Below are 18,770 nucleotides of genomic sequence, written 5' to 3'. Positions count from 1 at the left end.
ATTCATTCAAAACTAACTTCACTACCACCTCTTCCATTCCACCATTACAGTCCCCCAAGGGAAATCTAGTAAGTGACCCACGCGAAAAAGCCAACCTTCTTGGTGATATTTTTTCAACAAACTCAACCCTAAATTCAGAAAATCATAATATTCCTGTACTTGATTTTGATTCCCCTCATATACCTCCTTTCATGATTCACACCAGATATGTACAAGCCGTATTACAGAATCTATCAGCAGACAAAGCCACTGGTCCAGATGAAATTCCTTCAATAGTACTTAAAAATTGCTCCTCAGTGTTGGCTTCTGTATTAGCATAATTTTTCCGCTTATGCATCCGTACCTCAATTTTTCCAGCCCCTTGCAAAGAAGCAAATATCCATCCTGTTCCTAAAAAGGGGGCAACTTCTGATCCATCAAACTATAGACCAATTGCAATAACTTCCGTTCTCGGTAAAGGTTTTGAGACACTAATTAACAAACACATAGTCAAGCATCTAGAAATCAATAAATTGACCAATGATCGGCAGTATGGATTTAGACAGGAACGTTCAACTGTAGATATTCTTTGCTTTCTTACCCATCATATTAACAAAACAATAAACCACCATGTTGAAACACACACAGTAGCACTTGATATTTCAAAAGCATTTGACAGAGTATAGCACCAGGCCTTATTGTCTAAGATGTCACTCTATGGCCTTGCATCACTGGTTCCTCTAATTTCTTCTTACATTCATAGTAGAAAAATTCGGGTCATGGTAGATGGAATTTATTCTGTTTCATTCCATAAATGCTGGCGTACCTCAGGAATCAGTTTTGGCGCCAACCCTCTTTCTCATTCGTATAAATGACTTTCTATCTGTCACGCACAACCCAATACACTCTTATCCTGATGACTCGACCCTTCATAGTTCTTTCATATTTAGTACCTCCTTTACACAATCTGATATATTAAATTCCCAAATAAACACACAATTTTTCTGAACCAGGACCTTTCTAAAATTAATCAAGGGGGAAAAAAAATCTGGTCTCATATAATGCTCAGAAAACTAAATACATTAATTTCTCCAATAGAAAAAATCCCTCTGACTCTCACAAAATTTTAAATGATGTCAGTATTCCCATATCCACTACAATTGATATCCTAGGTGTTACTCTAAACCCGAACCCAAGCTGGACAGCTTATGTTAAATCTCTTGCTAAAAATGTTTCTAAAAAACTGGGACTTATGTGCAGAGTTCGTGAGTTCTTCACTGACGAGCAGATGGCCACAATATACAAAAGTCATGTGCGTTCTCAGATCGAATACTGTTCACCACTGTGGAGTGGATGTGGAGCGGTTGCATTGAGGCATTTGGACAAAATTAAAAATAAAGCCATTAGATTAATCAATAATCCTGCTATAACGCAGGACCTTCCTCGGTTATCAGAACGTAGAGATGTTGCTTCTTTAGCACTATTTTATCGATATTATTACCGTAAATGCTCTAACGAACTGGCTTCAATTGTGCTTCCCCTTCACATTTTCTCCCGAAATACTCGGGCAGCTGGGAGTGTCCATTAACTCACACTCTCTTCCCCACAATGCAGAACCTCTGCTTATCAAAATTCATTTATCCCCAGAACTACTACTCTCTGGAATTCACTTCCTGGGAGTTGCTTCCCATATACATTTAATCGTCTCGATTTGAAATCTAATTGTTATAAGTATTTTATGAATGGAGGATGCCTTTAGACACATGGACTTATTTTTTTTCCTTTGTTTTTCCTTCCTCCATTCATTATATATATATATATATATATATATATATATATATATATGGAATCTCTGTGGTACAGCGGTAAAGAGTGTGATTTCGTACATGGAAGAATGAGGGTTCACGCCCCGCCAAGGTAATAAATTTTGGGAGCGTTTTTCCGGCCACACACTGCTTTGGCGGACTTAAGGGGCACTGTGGTTGAACCAGTGTCGCATACTATAAAGTATGCTCACACCCAGTCGTCTTGCGCTGGCCTCAGGCCGATTACACTTGGTTCAGAGACCATACACACATACAAAGCCACTCCAACACTACAGTTACATTACAAACACTTCTCACCCTACATACAATCCCTACCCGACAGCCTAAGCCACTACATAGAGATATATAGGCTGTATTGTCCCCAGTTCGGTTGGGATAGGCCGGTCCTGTAGTGGACACTCAAACGGACGATGATATATATATATATATATATATATATATATATATATATATATATATATATAGTAAAATGTTCCATCATTGTCCTAGTGCCAGGACATTACAATGAGAGGAAGTAAGGGTGAATGGTGAGAACCTCTTCGAGTACTTCAAGATGTGTGATGAAATAGGTACACAAAGCAGAAAACAATAGTCCAGGTGGTCTTGAAGGGGGCAATAACTGGGGAGTTAACGATATGATGAGATAATGTTTCATCCATGGGACTGTGGCTGAGTTTAAATGGCCTGTTGGCGGTCAGTTGTCCGGTGATTTCCCCTGGGGAGCAATACCCCAGGTGAATGCGGGCGACCGCCACATCACAGCGCCGGGTGAGGGTGGGGTGCTTGCCATAGGTGTGTCTCACGCTATGGTAGGTGTCATAGTGCTGGATTGTGACACTAGTGGAACATTCAGCATCGGTATGCAGGGCTAGGTCCTCCCTGGACTTCTCGAGGAGGATTCTCCTGACAAAAGTCGTGGATATAGGGAGGCGGATGGCAGCTAAAGGGAGGTTACAGGCAGCTCCGGCCAGGCGATCTGCCTGGTCATAATGGATGTGACCAATTTGGGCTGGGATCCAAATGAAAGAAACCCTGAGACCAAGAGCATGAGCCTGATGGAGGTGGGAGTAGAGCGAGGCAAAGAGAGGGGAGGGGCAACAGGAGGGTTGCGAAGTAAGGCATGGGCAGCTTTGGAATCGCTGATGATGAGACCTGGTAGATGATGAGAGAGAAGGAAGTCAAGGGCAGAACGTATAGCAGACAGTTCACACTGGGTACTGCTGGCCCAGTTGGGAAAGCGGTGGGGGATGGAGAAGATGGGGGAAGCAAAGTTAGTGAGGGTAATTCAAGCAGCTCCTGCCCAGCTGTTAACAAGGACAGAACCATCAATGTAGACGTGAATAGGATGGGAAGGGTAGGTGCAGGCTATGGAGTTAAGGGTTTCAGCAATGGAGAGCTGTGAAGGGATTGGTAAACGGTTAGAAGCAGTGGCAGGTGTGTAGTGCACACCAGGAGTCGTATGTGTCCAGCTACTGCCCCCGAGATATAGGCACTGAAGCCTTTGCCCAGAGTCGGACACATAAAAAAAAAAAAAAAAAAAAAGGTAGGGGGCAAAGGGTCAGTAGGGATGGGAGTGACAAGATCAGCACGGATACTGGCAGGATCACAGCCAGAAAGCTCGAGAGGACAGTTGGGTGCTGAACAAATTCTTTTTAGTCAGCATGCCAAGCCTGTCATATGAGTATGCTGGATCCGATCTAGGTGAGTGGAATCTTAGAGAATGTCAACCTGTTGGGAGGAAAGGGATGAAGCAGAAGAGGGTTATGTGGTTAGACACTGTCTGGCAAAACAGACTCCAAGAATATGAATACAATCGGTGATAGGACATAGACTGATTTCATGGAGCATGTTGACTAGTCTGGCAGACCTGTGGCAGTGAAGAATGAGACACATTGCCCGGTTTTGTACCACTTCAAGTGGTCGGAGCTGAGCTGGGGAACAAGAGAGAGAGGGATTGCATGATAATCAAGAAGGGAGAGAATATATGAGGTAAAATGATCGAATGACGAGAATGCTAACCCCATGCAAGTCACATGTGAGCATGCCAAGGAATTTAAGTCTGCAGTGAAAGCGAGTGCAGATACTGGAGACATACTGGGAGGGGTTAAAGAGGGAAGAAAGGGGAATTCCGAGATGTGTAAAATCCTGCATTACCTCAAGATGGAAGCCGAGGAGGATTTGGTTGTGCAAGCAAGCTTATGAGTGAGGGATTGTGTAAACAGTTTGGTTTGGGAAGTGTTGCTAATCAACCCACAAGGAGATGCAGCCTGGCCGAACTTAAATAGGAGACGTTGAAGAGTGTCGAGAGAAGGGGAGTGGACGCAGATATCATCAGCATAGGTTAGGATCAGAGAGAAGTCAGGGATAGGACCTAAAGGACGGAGGAGTCTATTCATGAGAAGATGAAAGAGAAAGGGGCTTAGTACCCCACCCTGATGTGTGCCAAGATTTTTTTTTTTTATGCGAGGAACAAGGAACCAAAGGCCATGAGCACAAAATAAGAGTTCCCTCCAAGAGAAAAACAAAATACAAGAGAGAGTCAAATTCAAGATCCATTCATTTCGAGATGCCTGGACACACTGCGTTTGAAAGATTGGAGATCATAGGCAGCAGGATATACAGACAAAGGGAGACAATTCCAGAGTTGACCTGTTGCATATATGAAGGACTGGGAGTAACGGTTAACTCTTCCATTAGAGAGTTGGACGGAAAAAGGATGAGAGTTTCTTGCTAGACAGGTGCTATCCACCAGTCGTAGAGGTGGAGGAATGCATGCAGACAGTTCAGAGGAGCAGTGACCATTAAAGTAGCGATAGAAAAGAGATAAAAATGCAACAGTGCGGTGAAGAGACAGAGGTTGAAGGGAGTCAGTAAGAGGAGGAGTGTTAATGAGACGAAAAGCCTTTGACTCCACCCTATTCAGAAGAGCCATATGTGGGGAGCCTCCCCACACTTGAGAGTTGTACTCCACACAGGGGCGGATAAAACCCCAGTATAGAGTCAACAATTGTGCAAGGGTAAAGAAAGAACGGAGTCGGCTTAGCACACCCAATCTCTTGGAAGTAGATTTTATAAGAGATGTAATATGATCTTTCCAAGATAAGTCCCGAGTAAATGAAACCCCAAGCATGTTCAAGGATGATGCAGGATTAAGCTGAATATTATTAAACATTAGTGGGTATACCTTTGGAAGATTTTGATGGGTTGATAGGTGTAAGAACTGAGTCTTAGATGGATTAAAAACAACAAGATTATTTTTATCCCAGTCAGAGATACGAGCCAAGTCAGACATTAGGTGTTCCATAGCCTCATCCCTTGTTTGTTGAAGTAACAGCTGAGATGGGCGTTGCAGGAACCAAATGGAAAGGTGAAGGGTGGTGTCATCAACGTATGAGTGGATAGGGTTAGATGTACAGCTTAGAAGGTCATTGATGAATAAAAGGAAGAGAGTTGGTGATAGGACAGAGCCCTGAGGAACACCACTGTTGATAGATCTAGGAGAACGATGGCCATCTACAACAGCGGCTATAGAACAACCAGAAAGGAAGCTAGCGATGAAGGCACAGATAGAAGGATAGAAACCGTATGAGGGCAATTTGGAAATTAAAGATTTATGCCAGACTCGATCGAAAGCCTTTGAGATGTCAAGTGCAATGGCAAAGCTTTCGCCAAAGTCTCGAAAGGATGATGACCAGGAGTCTGAAAGGTAGGTGAGAAGATCGCCAGTGGAGCGTCCCTGACAGAACCCGTACTGACGATCAGAAAGAAGGTTGTGATAGGAAAGATGCCTTAAAATTTTTCTATTGAGAACTGACTTGAAAACTTTTGAAATACAGGACGTTAAAGCAAGTGGACGATAGTAGGAGGGTTGGGAGTGGTCACCCTTCTTTGGGACTGGCTGAATGAGAGCAAACTTCCAGCAAGAAAGAAAGGTACTGTCATAAAATGACTAAATGTCATAAAAGACTTTGTGGTTCCTTTGTGGTTGAGTTATATATATATATATTAGACTTATGGACGAGCGGTTTTTATATCTTGGAGTAGCTTCCCATTTGTCATGTAGTGACAGGAGAGGTAAAGAATAGTATGGGACTATTTTTATTTGTCTTGGAAATATTAACAAGTCTCTCACACGGAGCGGAGTATAGAGTCCAGTCCTGCTAGCTATCTCTCTGTCTCTCTCTCTCAAGTTGCCAAGCCCTCCCCTTGCGACCAGCCTCTTGTATCGCTTGTCTCCTTCTGAGCTCTCTTTCCTAAATTCTGGTGTAGCAGGGGTGTGTCACGTGTGTTCCTTGTGAGTGGAAAGTTCTAGCAGCCTGTGTGTATGTGTGTGTGTATGGTCACTAGGTCTTTGTTCACGGTTGGACTGCTGACAACTAACTGCATCATCATCTGTCGTCAGCTTTTCCTCAGTGTAACTTGCAAGCTCATTTCCTTTTCCCAGGCTCGCATAGGGCTGTCTATCTATCTATTTATCTATCTATCTATTATGATTTGTAATGGAACACATTGCTCGGCTGCGCGAAAATGGCGTACCATCGACAGTTAATAGTCCTAACACATTAATTAATACATATTAATACATATTATATACACATTATAATGAACTTATAAGCTAATTAAGTGAAATACATAATATTGTAAAAGTAACATAATTGTATGAATATTGTATACATATAATATTCATAGTAAATAGTGATTATTCAGTAATATTACATTTTAAACAAGTTGTATACATATTTGAATAAAGTTACATAAAAGTTACATCTTGTTAATGTAACTGTTAATTGGCAAAGTGTAACATAATGCAATCGTTTGTCGTTACATAATTGTTACATATCGTTTGTAGTTACATAATTGTAGTTAAAGTTACATAAAAGTTACATCTTGTTAATGCAACTGTTACATAATTGGCAAAGTGTAACATAATGCAATCGTTTGTCGCTACATAATTGTTACATATCGTTTGTAGTTACATAATTGTAGTTAGAGTTACATAAAAGTTACATCTTGTTAATGTAACTGTTACATAAATGGTACATATTGTTTGTAGTTACATAATTGTAGCAAGTGTAACATAATGCAATCGTTTGTCGTTACATAATTGTTACATATCGTTTGTAGTTACATGATTGTAATAAGTGTAATATAATGCAATCGTTTGTCGTTACATAATAATTGCAGTCCTAACATATGCTGCGGTCGATGATAGTGATGATGTGTCATGCCACTTGCTTGTGAAGACAACAATTTGCTTTTTTTGTTTGTAGTTTATGTGGTATTTTGGCATATGTAGTAACACTTACACTTATTTTCATTTGTTTGTTATGTGATCTTACTCTATTCCTCTTTTTTCTGTTTTACTTTTCTTTCTTTCTTTTTTTTTTTTTTTTTTTGTATGTATTGATTTTCCATAGTTTGTTTTACTTCGCTTGTGTACGCTTTTTCTATGTTGTTCATGGTTGTATAATTACTGGCTAATTTACTTGGGATACTTTTTTGAAGTTTAGTTTATATTGCACAGAGATTATAAAATGATATTATATAGTCCCATATTTTGTTATTTTATATAAAAAATATATATACATATATACAGTATTAACTATATACACTGACTTGTTCACTTGTACCTATCGTGGGCAATATATGTGTCAGCACTGTGTGGAAATCATTGTCTTCACGATTGTGTTGAAGATGTTCACTCTTGCTAACGTCATTTGTGTTGGCCATTTTTTTTTTTTTTTTAGTTTACCTTGTAACTTAATTTATATGTTTCCACTAGATAGCTTTAATTAATAAATGTTTAATACAGTTCTCTTAATTGCTCACTGAGTAACTGTGATGGTATATTTTCTTTATCACTTTGTAGATATAATAATGTATAGCTGTATGTATGAAACACGTATTTTATGTAGGTATAAATGGTAACACTCGTTGGTAGTAAATAAATGTTATAATAAATGAATGAATATATACAGTGTAAAATATTTATTGTTGGTGATTATTTAGTGTTTGAGTTATGCAGATAACTGAAGTAAGTATGTGTATTTAAGCTGTAACTATACAGCACGTTTTATATGTTTGTGTAGAAGCTTATTGTCTATCACTGTGTATTGTATAAATGAAGTAACTATGTAACTCACTAATTTTTACCGTGGTGGAAATGGTGTGAGTGGTGTTGCACGTGGTGATAGCGTTGTTCTTCACGGGTTGATTGACGTGTTGTCGTCTCAGCACATGGTGACGTCGGCTTCCCACACTGGTAGCTGTGGTGAATACTGAGTAGCGATGCTTAAGCTGGGTGAAGAAAGGTAAGTAAGTCGCGTTATAAATGTGGCTCTGGTGTTTTGCTGCGTGTCTTGACCTCTGCGTCAGGTGGGAGAGAGTGGTGGGGGCTTGTGTGCTTGTTGCTTCGGTCTTTCCTCTTCTCTACTTGCTTTGTTTTATATTCTTCTTGTTGCTGCTTGAAGTTACGTGAAGATTATAGAGTTGTTTTGTAGGCTTGTAGGCTATTTGCATTGTAGGCTGTATTTTGTAGGAATTCACTGTAGAACTGAAGCTAATCTTGTAGAGTCTCGCCTGCTTTTGTAGAAATTTGCTTTTAATTCGGAGACGATGTCCGTAGATTCGCTGGTTCGTCGTAGAAGTTGCAAGATCGTATCAATATTTTGTTAAACTATTTGCAAGGCGTCATGTTATCCCTTCACCTCTGCATCAGCATGATGATCTGGGAGACGGAGGGGGCTGGTTGGAGAGAATACTGTCAAGAGCTGGTTGTGAGAGGTATTCTTTTTGTTTTCAATCTTGATATTTTGTAGGAATTCAATGTTGATTCGTAGACGAGGTTCGTATACGTTCGCTGCTACCAAATGTCATATAAGGACTCTATACTCTGCTCCGTGTGAGAGACTTGTTAATATTTCCAAGACAAATAAAAATAGTCCCATACTATTCTTTACCTCTCCTGTCACTACATGACAAATGGGAAGCTACTCCAAGATATAAAAACCACTCGTCCATAAGTCTAATATATATATAACTCAACCACAAAGGAACCACAAAGTCTTTTATGACGTCTGTTGTACATGTACGTCTTACAAAGTGTTATACAACAACCATTGCATTTATTCAAATATGTATACAACTTGTTTAAAATGTAATATTACTGAATAATCACTATTTACTATATTATATGTATACAATATTCATACAATTATGTTATTTTTACAATATTATGTATTTCACTTAATTAGCTTATAAGTTCATTATAATGTATATATAATATGTATTAATATGTTAGGACTATTAACTGTCGATGGTACGCCATTTTCGCGCGGCCGAGCAGTGTGTTAGGACTCCATATTATAATTGCAAATCATAATAGATAGATAGATAAATAGATAGATAGAGAGACAGATAGAAGCAAGGAGTCAGATGATGAGAAGGTATTGTGTCTGCGAGAATCGAGCAGTGCTAAACATGCTTACACACTCTTAACTCGAGGAATGCTTGATAGGCACACGACAGCGCCTAGTGACCATACACACACATACACACATACTCACACACAGGCTGCTAGAACTTTCCACTCACAAGGAACACACGTGACACACCCCTGCTACACCAGAATTTAGGAAAGAGAGCTCAGACGGAGGTTAGCCATAGAACATGCAGGTAATGGGGAGAAGGGCTTGGTAACTTTGAGAGAGAGACAGAGAGATAGCTAACGGGACTGGACTCTATACTCCGCTCTGTGTGAGAGACTTGTTAATATTTCCAAGACAAATAAAAATAGTCCCATACTATTCTTTACCTCTCCTGTCACTACATGACAAATGGGAAGCTACTCCAAGATATAAAAACCGCTCGTCCATAAGTCTAATATATATATAACTCAACCACAAAGGAACCACAAAGTCTTTTATGACATTCAGTCATATTATGACAGTACAAGTTGACAGACAAAGGCGAAAGAGTTTGCCTAGGCAGGGTGTAAGCACAGAAACACAGTTCTTGAGTAGAACCATCAGAGTAGAAAAGAGGAGGGAAGGATGATGAGGTAAAATTGTTAGAAAGGTTTTTGGCAAGGTGCCAGAAGGAGCGGGAAGAATTCGAGTTGGAGAGTTGAGAGCATTTAGTATGGATGAAATTATCTTTAGCAGAGCGAAGAACAGACTTAGCACGATTCCGGGCAGAAACGTAAATAAGATGATGTGATTCAGGGGTGGGTTGGCTCCGGTACCTTTTGTGGGCCCTCTACTTGTTGCGGACAGCATTAGAACAAGTGTGATTAAACCAAGGCTTTCTTGCGTTAGTCAAAGGATATGAGAAAGGAATGTATGCTCCCATGCCCGAGAGAATAACCTCCGTAATGCGCAAGGCACACTCAGATTGCTCCCTGCCATGGAAGCAATAATCATTCCAGGGAAAATCAAAGAAATACTGCCTGAGGGCCTCCCAATCCGCGGCTCCAAAATGCCACAGACGACGTTTCCCTGGAGGGTCCACAGGCCGTACCGGAGTGATAGGACAGGTTAAGTTGATAAGGTTGTGATCGGAGGAGCCCAATGGAGAGAAAAGATTAACAGTGTATGCAGAAGGATTAGTTGTAAGGAAGAGGTCAAGTATGTTGGAGCACTCTCGAAGGTGGTCTGGGATATGGGTAGGGTGCTGTAGAAACTGCTCTAGGTCATTAAGGATAGAAAAAATGTAGGCTTGTTCACCAGGCAGATCAGTGAAAGGAGAGGAGATCCAAAGGTGGTAATGAACATTGAAATCTCCTAGAATGGAGATTTCAGAGAAAGGAGAAGAGGATAGAATGTGTTCCATCGCAGAAGTAAGATAGTCAAAATTTTTTTGATAGTAGAATTAGGGGATAAGTAAACAGCACAGATATATTTAGTCACAGAATGACAGGAAAGCCGAAGCCAGAGTGTAGAGAATTCAGAAGAATCGAGTTCAGGAACATGAGAGCAAGAGAAGTCGTTGCATATATATACACAACAGCCACCTTTGGGTTTGAAATGAGTATAGAGAAAGTAGGAGGATACAGAGAAGGGTTTGCTGTCAGTTGCCACAGACAGCTGAGTCTCAGTTAGAAAAAGAAGGTGAGGTTTAGAGAAGGAGAGGTGGTGCTCAAGAGAGTGAAAGTTAGAGGAAAGGCTGCGAATGTTGCAGAAATGAAGAAGAAGAGAGTCAGACATTCGTTCCAGGTACCTCGAGTCGTCACCGGGAGAGGGGCGGAAGGTGGGGGCATTTATGGTCCCCCCCCTGGGGACTCCGAGACTGGGTGATGAGACGCCATGATTTTTTTTTTGAATTTTGGAAAAGTGTAGTGTGTACCATTGCCGGATTTGGGATGTGGGGGGCATGGGATCCGTTTTGGTGGGGGGCCCATCCCAAGCAACAAAATGCCACGGTGTTAAATGAAAATACATTTTTAACCCTCGCACTGTTGCAACGATATGCTTGCTCACACAATACAACTCACTCCCGACGACCCATTATACTGTATTCAGAAATTGATGTCATTAAAGATCAGGTAAAACGATACTTTCTGAAAAATCTGCACATTAATTTGCCCTGAATGAAAAGAACAGAGCAGCCCTGAAGTGCACTGAACACTTCCTAGCATATCACACAAAGCAGAATAATCATGAAATGAGAGAAAAAAAAAAAAAAACTCGCGTGCACTCACCACTCAACACTTGTATAGACTGTTCATTGAATGAACAGTTTTTAGAAATCTGGTCTAGTCCAGGTGCTTTCCGCAATTTTCTAATGGAAAATTCTCTTATTAAATCATCAAAATCCAATGAGCGTAGGATGTCCGACCCAGTGCTCATGACTGTCAAATTCACAAGTCACTCCTGTGTCCTGCTTGTTCGTAATCGATTCTCAATCAATTTCAGCTTTAAAAAAAAAAAAAAAAAAAAAAAAAAAAAACATTCAGCTCTGCAGTTGCTCACCATTACAGTCAGGTTCTCAGGGCTACCTCCACACTGGGGAAAATATCTAGCACATACTTATCGTGGATAAGTTTGTAGAGAAATAGTTCAGTGCTAACGTCGTTTGGCTCTTCGTCGGCATAATATTCGCAAAAGCAGCAAACTGGATGAACTCTTCAGGAAATGAAGTCTTCAGATCTATGGGATAGACATCCAGTAATTTCTTAGCTGCTCTAGACAGCTTTTCAGAGGATAGCTTTGACAGTCGTCCGAAGCAACCAAAGCGACCTGACATCAGTTCATACGCATGCAGCCGTTGGTTAAGAGAAGCTATGAACTGATCGATGACAGGAATGAAATCCTCTGACAGTGGCAACAAGTGATCAAATATGAACAGTTGTTGGCGGCTGGCACCGGCTCCAGGGCTGCCAGATGTGAACATGGGTATATAACCAAAATCTTCAATTTTCATTCCCAGATTCAGTTTTTCATTAATAATAATAATAATAATATATATATTATTTTTTGTTTCTCAAAAGCGCCAGCTCTTCCATAAGGAATTCACAAGCGCCCAACAGACATATACATTATTTTTACAGTTACAAGAATTGTGACATCTCTCATATACAATACATACTTCATCAGTAAAAAAATATACTGTATATATATGAAAGTGGTAATATATAAACCCTATAATCATCCGTCATAGTACCTCTCTCCAGGTCATAGCATTTTGAAAAAAGATAGGCTTTCAGCTGTCTCTTGAAGGATTCAACAGTAGAGAGTTGTCTTATGGGCAACGGCAATCTGTTATATAATCTAGGAGCTCTATACACAAAAGAACGATCAGAGAAAGATGACTGGTGAATGGCTCCAGGCTCATTCAGACACAAGGAATCATCTTCACTACATAACATCACACCTGGGCGTACCGATGGGAGTTTTAACAATTCAGCAAGATACTTCGGTTCATCAAAATTAAAAACTTTGAATGTAATAAGACACAGTTTAAATTCAATTCTAGCCTTTACTGGTAACCAATGAAGCTCAATTAGGAACGAAGTAGTCGAGGTTCTAGGGGGGAGACCAAAGATAGGCCGTGCTGCCCTGTTCAACACAGACTGAACTTTGGTTAGTATATTGTTTGGAAGGCCAACCCACAATTAATTACAATAATCAACACGAGACAAGACTACTGCATGGACCAGTGTTACGAGGCAACGTCTATTTAGGAATTTTCTCGCCGAGTACAGATTTCTGACATGCAAGTTACACCCTCTGACAACTTGATTAATATGTTCCTTGTATTTTAACTCTGAATTAAAATAAACACCCAGATTTCGAACAGAACAGACTGGATGAAGCTGTGACACACCAATGTTCAGAGCCAGGGCATTATCAGTGTCATTACCAAATTTCTTAAAGAATGATTATTCATGTATTTACCGCTTGCCAGTATAGGTACATGTATAAGGGAAAAAAAATATTCATTTGAAAATTAATGGCATATGTTCTGTATTTTCATGTTCTAAAAGCTAACAAATTAATTGAGTACATCATCCAATCAAGTTCATTATCATCTCCAAATCCAGTACCAAATCATGCTTATTCATTATCTGACGGATTTTTCATTACCAAATCGGCCCTGTTTTGGTGATGAAAAATACCAAATGTCAAGTTGCCCAACGTTTGGTGGGAGGCCCCTTCTGGTGGGAGGCCCGGGGCCCAGGCCCCGTGGGCCCACCCTTGAGTCCGGCCCTGGTGTGTACTGTGCATGTAGTTTGGTATAGACAGTTAGAGAAATTTGTGTTGGAGCGCATGCTGGCCTACTCTCTGTGTAACTGAGACACTGAAAAAGTTCAGGAAAGGGGGATGGTCAGGAACTAGTCCTGAGGGCTGATGAAACGAGAGCTCCAGCACTCCCTGTCATCAGCTTTCCATCCACCTCGGGAGTACTGCCCTGCTCGACTGGTGCCACAGTCTACTCCTCAGAAGGGTCGGTACTCACTAACTGCCCCACAAAACAGAACCGAGAATGACGATGGGATAGGTAGCTATCCAGCCATGTAGACTACTGTACTCTTGAAAGAAAAATTCGGTTACCCCTTTCGCGTTCTCTCTATGCTGAGAAGAGTTTATTGAAAACGTTTGTATCCTAAAACAGCAAGGAGAGACTTAGCTTGTGTTTTCAGTAGGTATTTTGAAGATATCTTAGGATTACAGGTGTTAGAAAGATGCCATAGTGATCAAAAGGGCACCAGGCTGCTGCTGAGGAAAGCTAGAGAGGCTAAATTTTGTGCATTCAGAGCAAAAAATAAGCCACTAAAGGCCTATACAGGTGATGGCAAGTAGCTACTCGTATCATTTACCTGACAATTCTTAAGCCGCGTTTTTGTCGTCCAAGCTGAGGGATCGGATTCGAAGCTATCGTCGATGAAACCAAGCTGCCCCGTTTTTGTCTGCCAAAGTGATACGAAGCTGGTCCAAGCGTCTGTCATTGAAACCAAGACCGTCTTCGTATCTCACCCAAGCGTGGTCGGGAGCAGTCTTGGTGTAGCTTGGGGAGAGATTGGCCAGCAAGGACACATAAATGAGAAATGTAATGAAATTAGCATTATGTACATAAAATTAGGGTGCACGTGGCTGATATTAACGACATATAGAGCCAGTTCAGCCCAAATAACGGCTACATGTAAGTTGCACATTCGTCAAAAGACCTTCGGCGAACCCCTCTGTTTACCTGGCGATTGGCACGTAATTTTTCAGTTCTACGTACCCTGGACTGTTTTTGCGGACAGAAACCAAGCGCCCCAAGACGCGCTTCGAATCCCAAGCTTCAGTTTGGACGACAAAAGCACGCCTTTAGAACTGGATAGTCAGATTTATAGAACATGAAATGGTGAAGATGGGTCAATGAATAAGAAAGCACTAGCTGGTATAAGTGGGCCCAATAGTTTTATAGTTACAACTGTTTTTCTGCAATTTTTATTCAGCATCAATTTCCCGCAATTTACATTTTCAAGCAGTAAATTAAGAATGAACGCAAGAATGAACGCCATATTTTGTGATGATTTTACAAACTAGGGGGAGCATCGCATTCAGCAGTACAATAAAAATTGATTCAATATGAGAAATAATGCGAAGTCAGCACAATCATTTCTTTGGTAAATATATTACAACAACTGTTCAGTGTTCTTAGGAAAAAATTTACCATAATTTTTTCTTGTTCTGGATGTCATATATCTTTCACTGAATAAATTAGAAATGAGTTGTTTGAAATACTGCCATACAGGATAATACCAAAAGATTTAGGGATGTTACAATGCATTATGGTACAAGTATAAAATATGCATAAAGGGTTAAGGGTAATTTTGCTTTCTCTCTCTCTCTCTCCTTAACCCATTAGCTCCCAGGGTTCCTGTATGAGGGGTTTTGCTGCAAGGGTACTAAGCATAGGCCTACTGCCCTCGGCCTATCGGCTCATAGTCGCGAAGCTCATATAGGTCCCTACCCTGGGGTTCCCTTTTTTATTAACTTCTGAAAATGCCCAGTTCCGTTCTATATTGAAAACACTGGGCGCAAATTGGTTAATGAACCACTACTAATTTAATTTCTCTTGTATCTCCCTCTTTCTACCCTTCTTCCCAATCGCTGCACTTGTGCATTTTTCTTCCTTTCCTTTCTCCTTCCTCTTTCTTTTCTTTCTTCCTTCTGTTACTTATATCCTTCCTTCTTATTCCTCTGCTTATCACATCCAAAGGTTATAAAAGTCACTGGAATTTATGTGAGAATTAACACTTTTGCAGTCTTTGAATGCGCATCTGCATCACACCAGAAAGTATCTAACTATAATTTACTGTAAACAATGCTGCCACCAAATATACTGTATATCGTAGTTGTAAATATAAGTTGTCGCTGAGTATTGTAACAGTGTGTTGATCTGTAGGGATTTTACTAAGGAGAGAACGTTCGTTATACTTGCCTTAGGTGACAGGAGAGAGAGAGAGAAATATAAGTGTGGGGGTTTGATTGCAGTTTATTTCCTCAAAGGGAATATCCCGCTATACTGAGGTGAGTTTTCTAGGGAGTATCTCACATGAGCAGTACTGAGGTGAGAGCGGTTTTATGTTCTTGCCTTTCCTCTCCGTGCGAAACTTTCCTGATCCTGGGGAGTTTCCTTCATTGTGCTTTGTGTGAAATTCCTGAGAATGTGCGTTACTGTTTCCTCTAGCCCTCTCGCTTAGGCATGACTTTCATCTAACCTCTATAGTACATATATACGTTACTAGCTGTAGAGAAAATCCGTAGAGGCGGTGGCTCAATCGGTAGAGAGTTGGCCTGCAGTCCTGACGGACCCGGGTTCAAATCCCGCTGAGGCAGGGAACAGATTAAGGATTTGAATTTCAGAAAAATCAGACTTTACTGATCTACCAGAAGGCCCGCCGACATGTCGAAAAAATACCCCCGCTAATACCAATACACCAGTCCTGTATGAGACAGCCCTAGCAAGTATTCAGTATGGACGGTGGGTGTTAGCGCCGAAGTGGTGACATGTAGAGGTGTGCGGTACGTAGGAGGACTACTGGGCCTTGAAAGCAGGCTGTGAAGCCTATGCCCGGAGTCGGTCACATAAAAAAAAAAAAACGTAATGTGTTATGATATTTTAGTGTACTTCCTGACATAACCAGCTGTTTGGACGTGGATCCACATCAAAAGAAAGAAATATTCACCCAAAAAATCAGGAACTGTGTCTAGCACCCTGAAATTTGGTCACATATTAGCCTGATTGAATTTCCAGTTTGGTGATACTATTTTCATTCATGGAAAAATTCGAAAATGTGACTAAACAACGCTTAGAAAAAAAAGTGATAAGAACATTCTTATGCTCTCTTTCAACTTATACTCATCATAACCTTTTTACTTTATGCAATATCACTATTTTTTCTATCATCTTATTGTACAAAGTCTCAGCTTTATAACGGAATGTAAAAAAAATGGTAATCCAAACATTTTGCGGTGAATAAATGATCGGAATAGAAGAAACCTGAGCGCGCAGATTTGGTATAAACATTCTTATGCGCTCTTTCAACTTACTTTTGTCAGAACTGTTTTACTTTATACAATATCGTTTTTTTTTCCATCTTATTCTACAACGTCTCAGCATTCTAACAGTTGGCCTATAAACACAAATCCACTAGTCCAAATATTTCAAAATGAACAGTTATCAGAAAGAAACAACTCAAGTGCACAACAGGGAAAGAGGAAGGAAGAGCAGGAAGGGGGCAGGAGGATTCTGTTGCATGGCTGCAGGAGGTCGGATCACGAAAGTGTGAAATAGGGCAATGTATGAGAGACCTGAGACCATCCACAGTCATTTCTTTTGCAGTCAAGACAGTGTACACATTAGGCATGAAGGTGAAAATAGGTCTTGTGTACCTGCCATCAGGGTAATTCTCTCTCTCTCTCTAATAGACCACCAGTTGATTGTCTCATCTCTCCCACTCTCTACCTCTCTTTTCTCCTTCCTCTTTGTTTCTTCTTTTTCCTTCTCTTGTTACATCTTCCTCCCTCGTTTAATTCCTTTTTCTGTCCCACCCCAAGGTGATAAACGAAAGCAAAAAAAAATAATAATAATAATAATAACAATAATAATAATAATAATAATAATAATAATAATAAGAAACAAATTCCCCAACACTCACATCAGGCAATATGAGGCAGGGAAGGGTCTCTCTCTCTCTCTCTCTCTATTATGATTTAGAAATTATTCATGACAAATGTATGCAATGTGCATGGTATTTACGCATTATTAATTGGGGTTGTACAAATCGCAACTGAAACTTAACAAATTAATCACATTGTCCTGGCCAAGGTTCGATCTCAGGCCCCCGCACTTCATATACGCGCACGTTACCACTGAGCCAAAGAGAGGATCCCCACTTTGACAGTGGGCAATGCAGGCATTTATAGACCCCATTACACTCCCTCTTTTCTTCCCTTGGTAATTAATTTGGTGAGTTTCGAACATAAGGTAGCGTAACATTGGAGGCCACCTTGAGGAGGCTGCGGACCCCTCAGAACAGCCCATCCCCGGGATATAAGGACAAGGACGCTGTCAGCTAACCAAGGAACATCAAATTGCCAACCAAGCCCCGACTCACATCCCACACCGCTGCCAACCAATGTAATAATCGAACTAAAACTTAACAAATTAATTACACTGTCACGACCGAGATTCAATCCCGCGCTTCATACGCACGCACGTTACCACTGAGCCAAAGAGACGATCCCCACTTTGCCTCTGGGCAACGCGGGCATTTATAGACCCCATTACAGGGTATTATGAAAAACTGTCAAATCTATCAGTTTGCTCAAACATCCCTGCCCCCAAATTATCCATTTGAACTAGGGTTTACTATATATAAATTGTATACTGTACACATTTCAGTAAAAGTGCAACTAAAAAGGAAAGTAAATGAATATATATTCAATTAATTTTCAGGCTTGGAGACCTCTGGCAGCATATATGTTGCCTGACACCCGTCTATCCATCACCGTGGCTTCGGATCTTTGAAAAGATTTCACAAGTTCTCACCCAGTCTCTCTCTCTGTCTTATCCCCATTTATCCCTACTACTACGAAACATATTTGAAAATGTATGTCATGTAAACTGGTTGTGCCTGTTGATGGGTCCAACAGTTAAAGGCAAATGCTGTTCTGTTTATCTTAGGTATACATGGCAGTTTAACACCGACTGTGGAGGTTTGTTTTTTAACCCACGTCGCTGTTGAAGCAAATATGGGAAAAATAGGGTTTTCTCACAAACTTGTTTGTTCCACTTATAATCAATCAAGCATATTTAAATTTGCCAATATCTATCTATCTATCTACCTATATATGTATATATAAAACCATACTATGTAAATGTAACCATTCTATGTAAACATACCTTGTAACTCTATATATAACCATACATCCAAAATATCTTAAACCTGCAAAGTAGAACCAATAGTATATA

The sequence above is a fragment of the Coenobita brevimanus genome, chromosome 68 (genome assembly GCF_032717465.1).
Source record: "Coenobita brevimanus isolate Jiangsu-jjx chromosome 68, ASM3271746v2, whole genome shotgun sequence".
Taxonomy (NCBI): domain Eukaryota; kingdom Metazoa; phylum Arthropoda; class Malacostraca; order Decapoda; family Coenobitidae; genus Coenobita; species Coenobita brevimanus.
Note: the sequence above shows the minus strand (reverse complement) of the source record.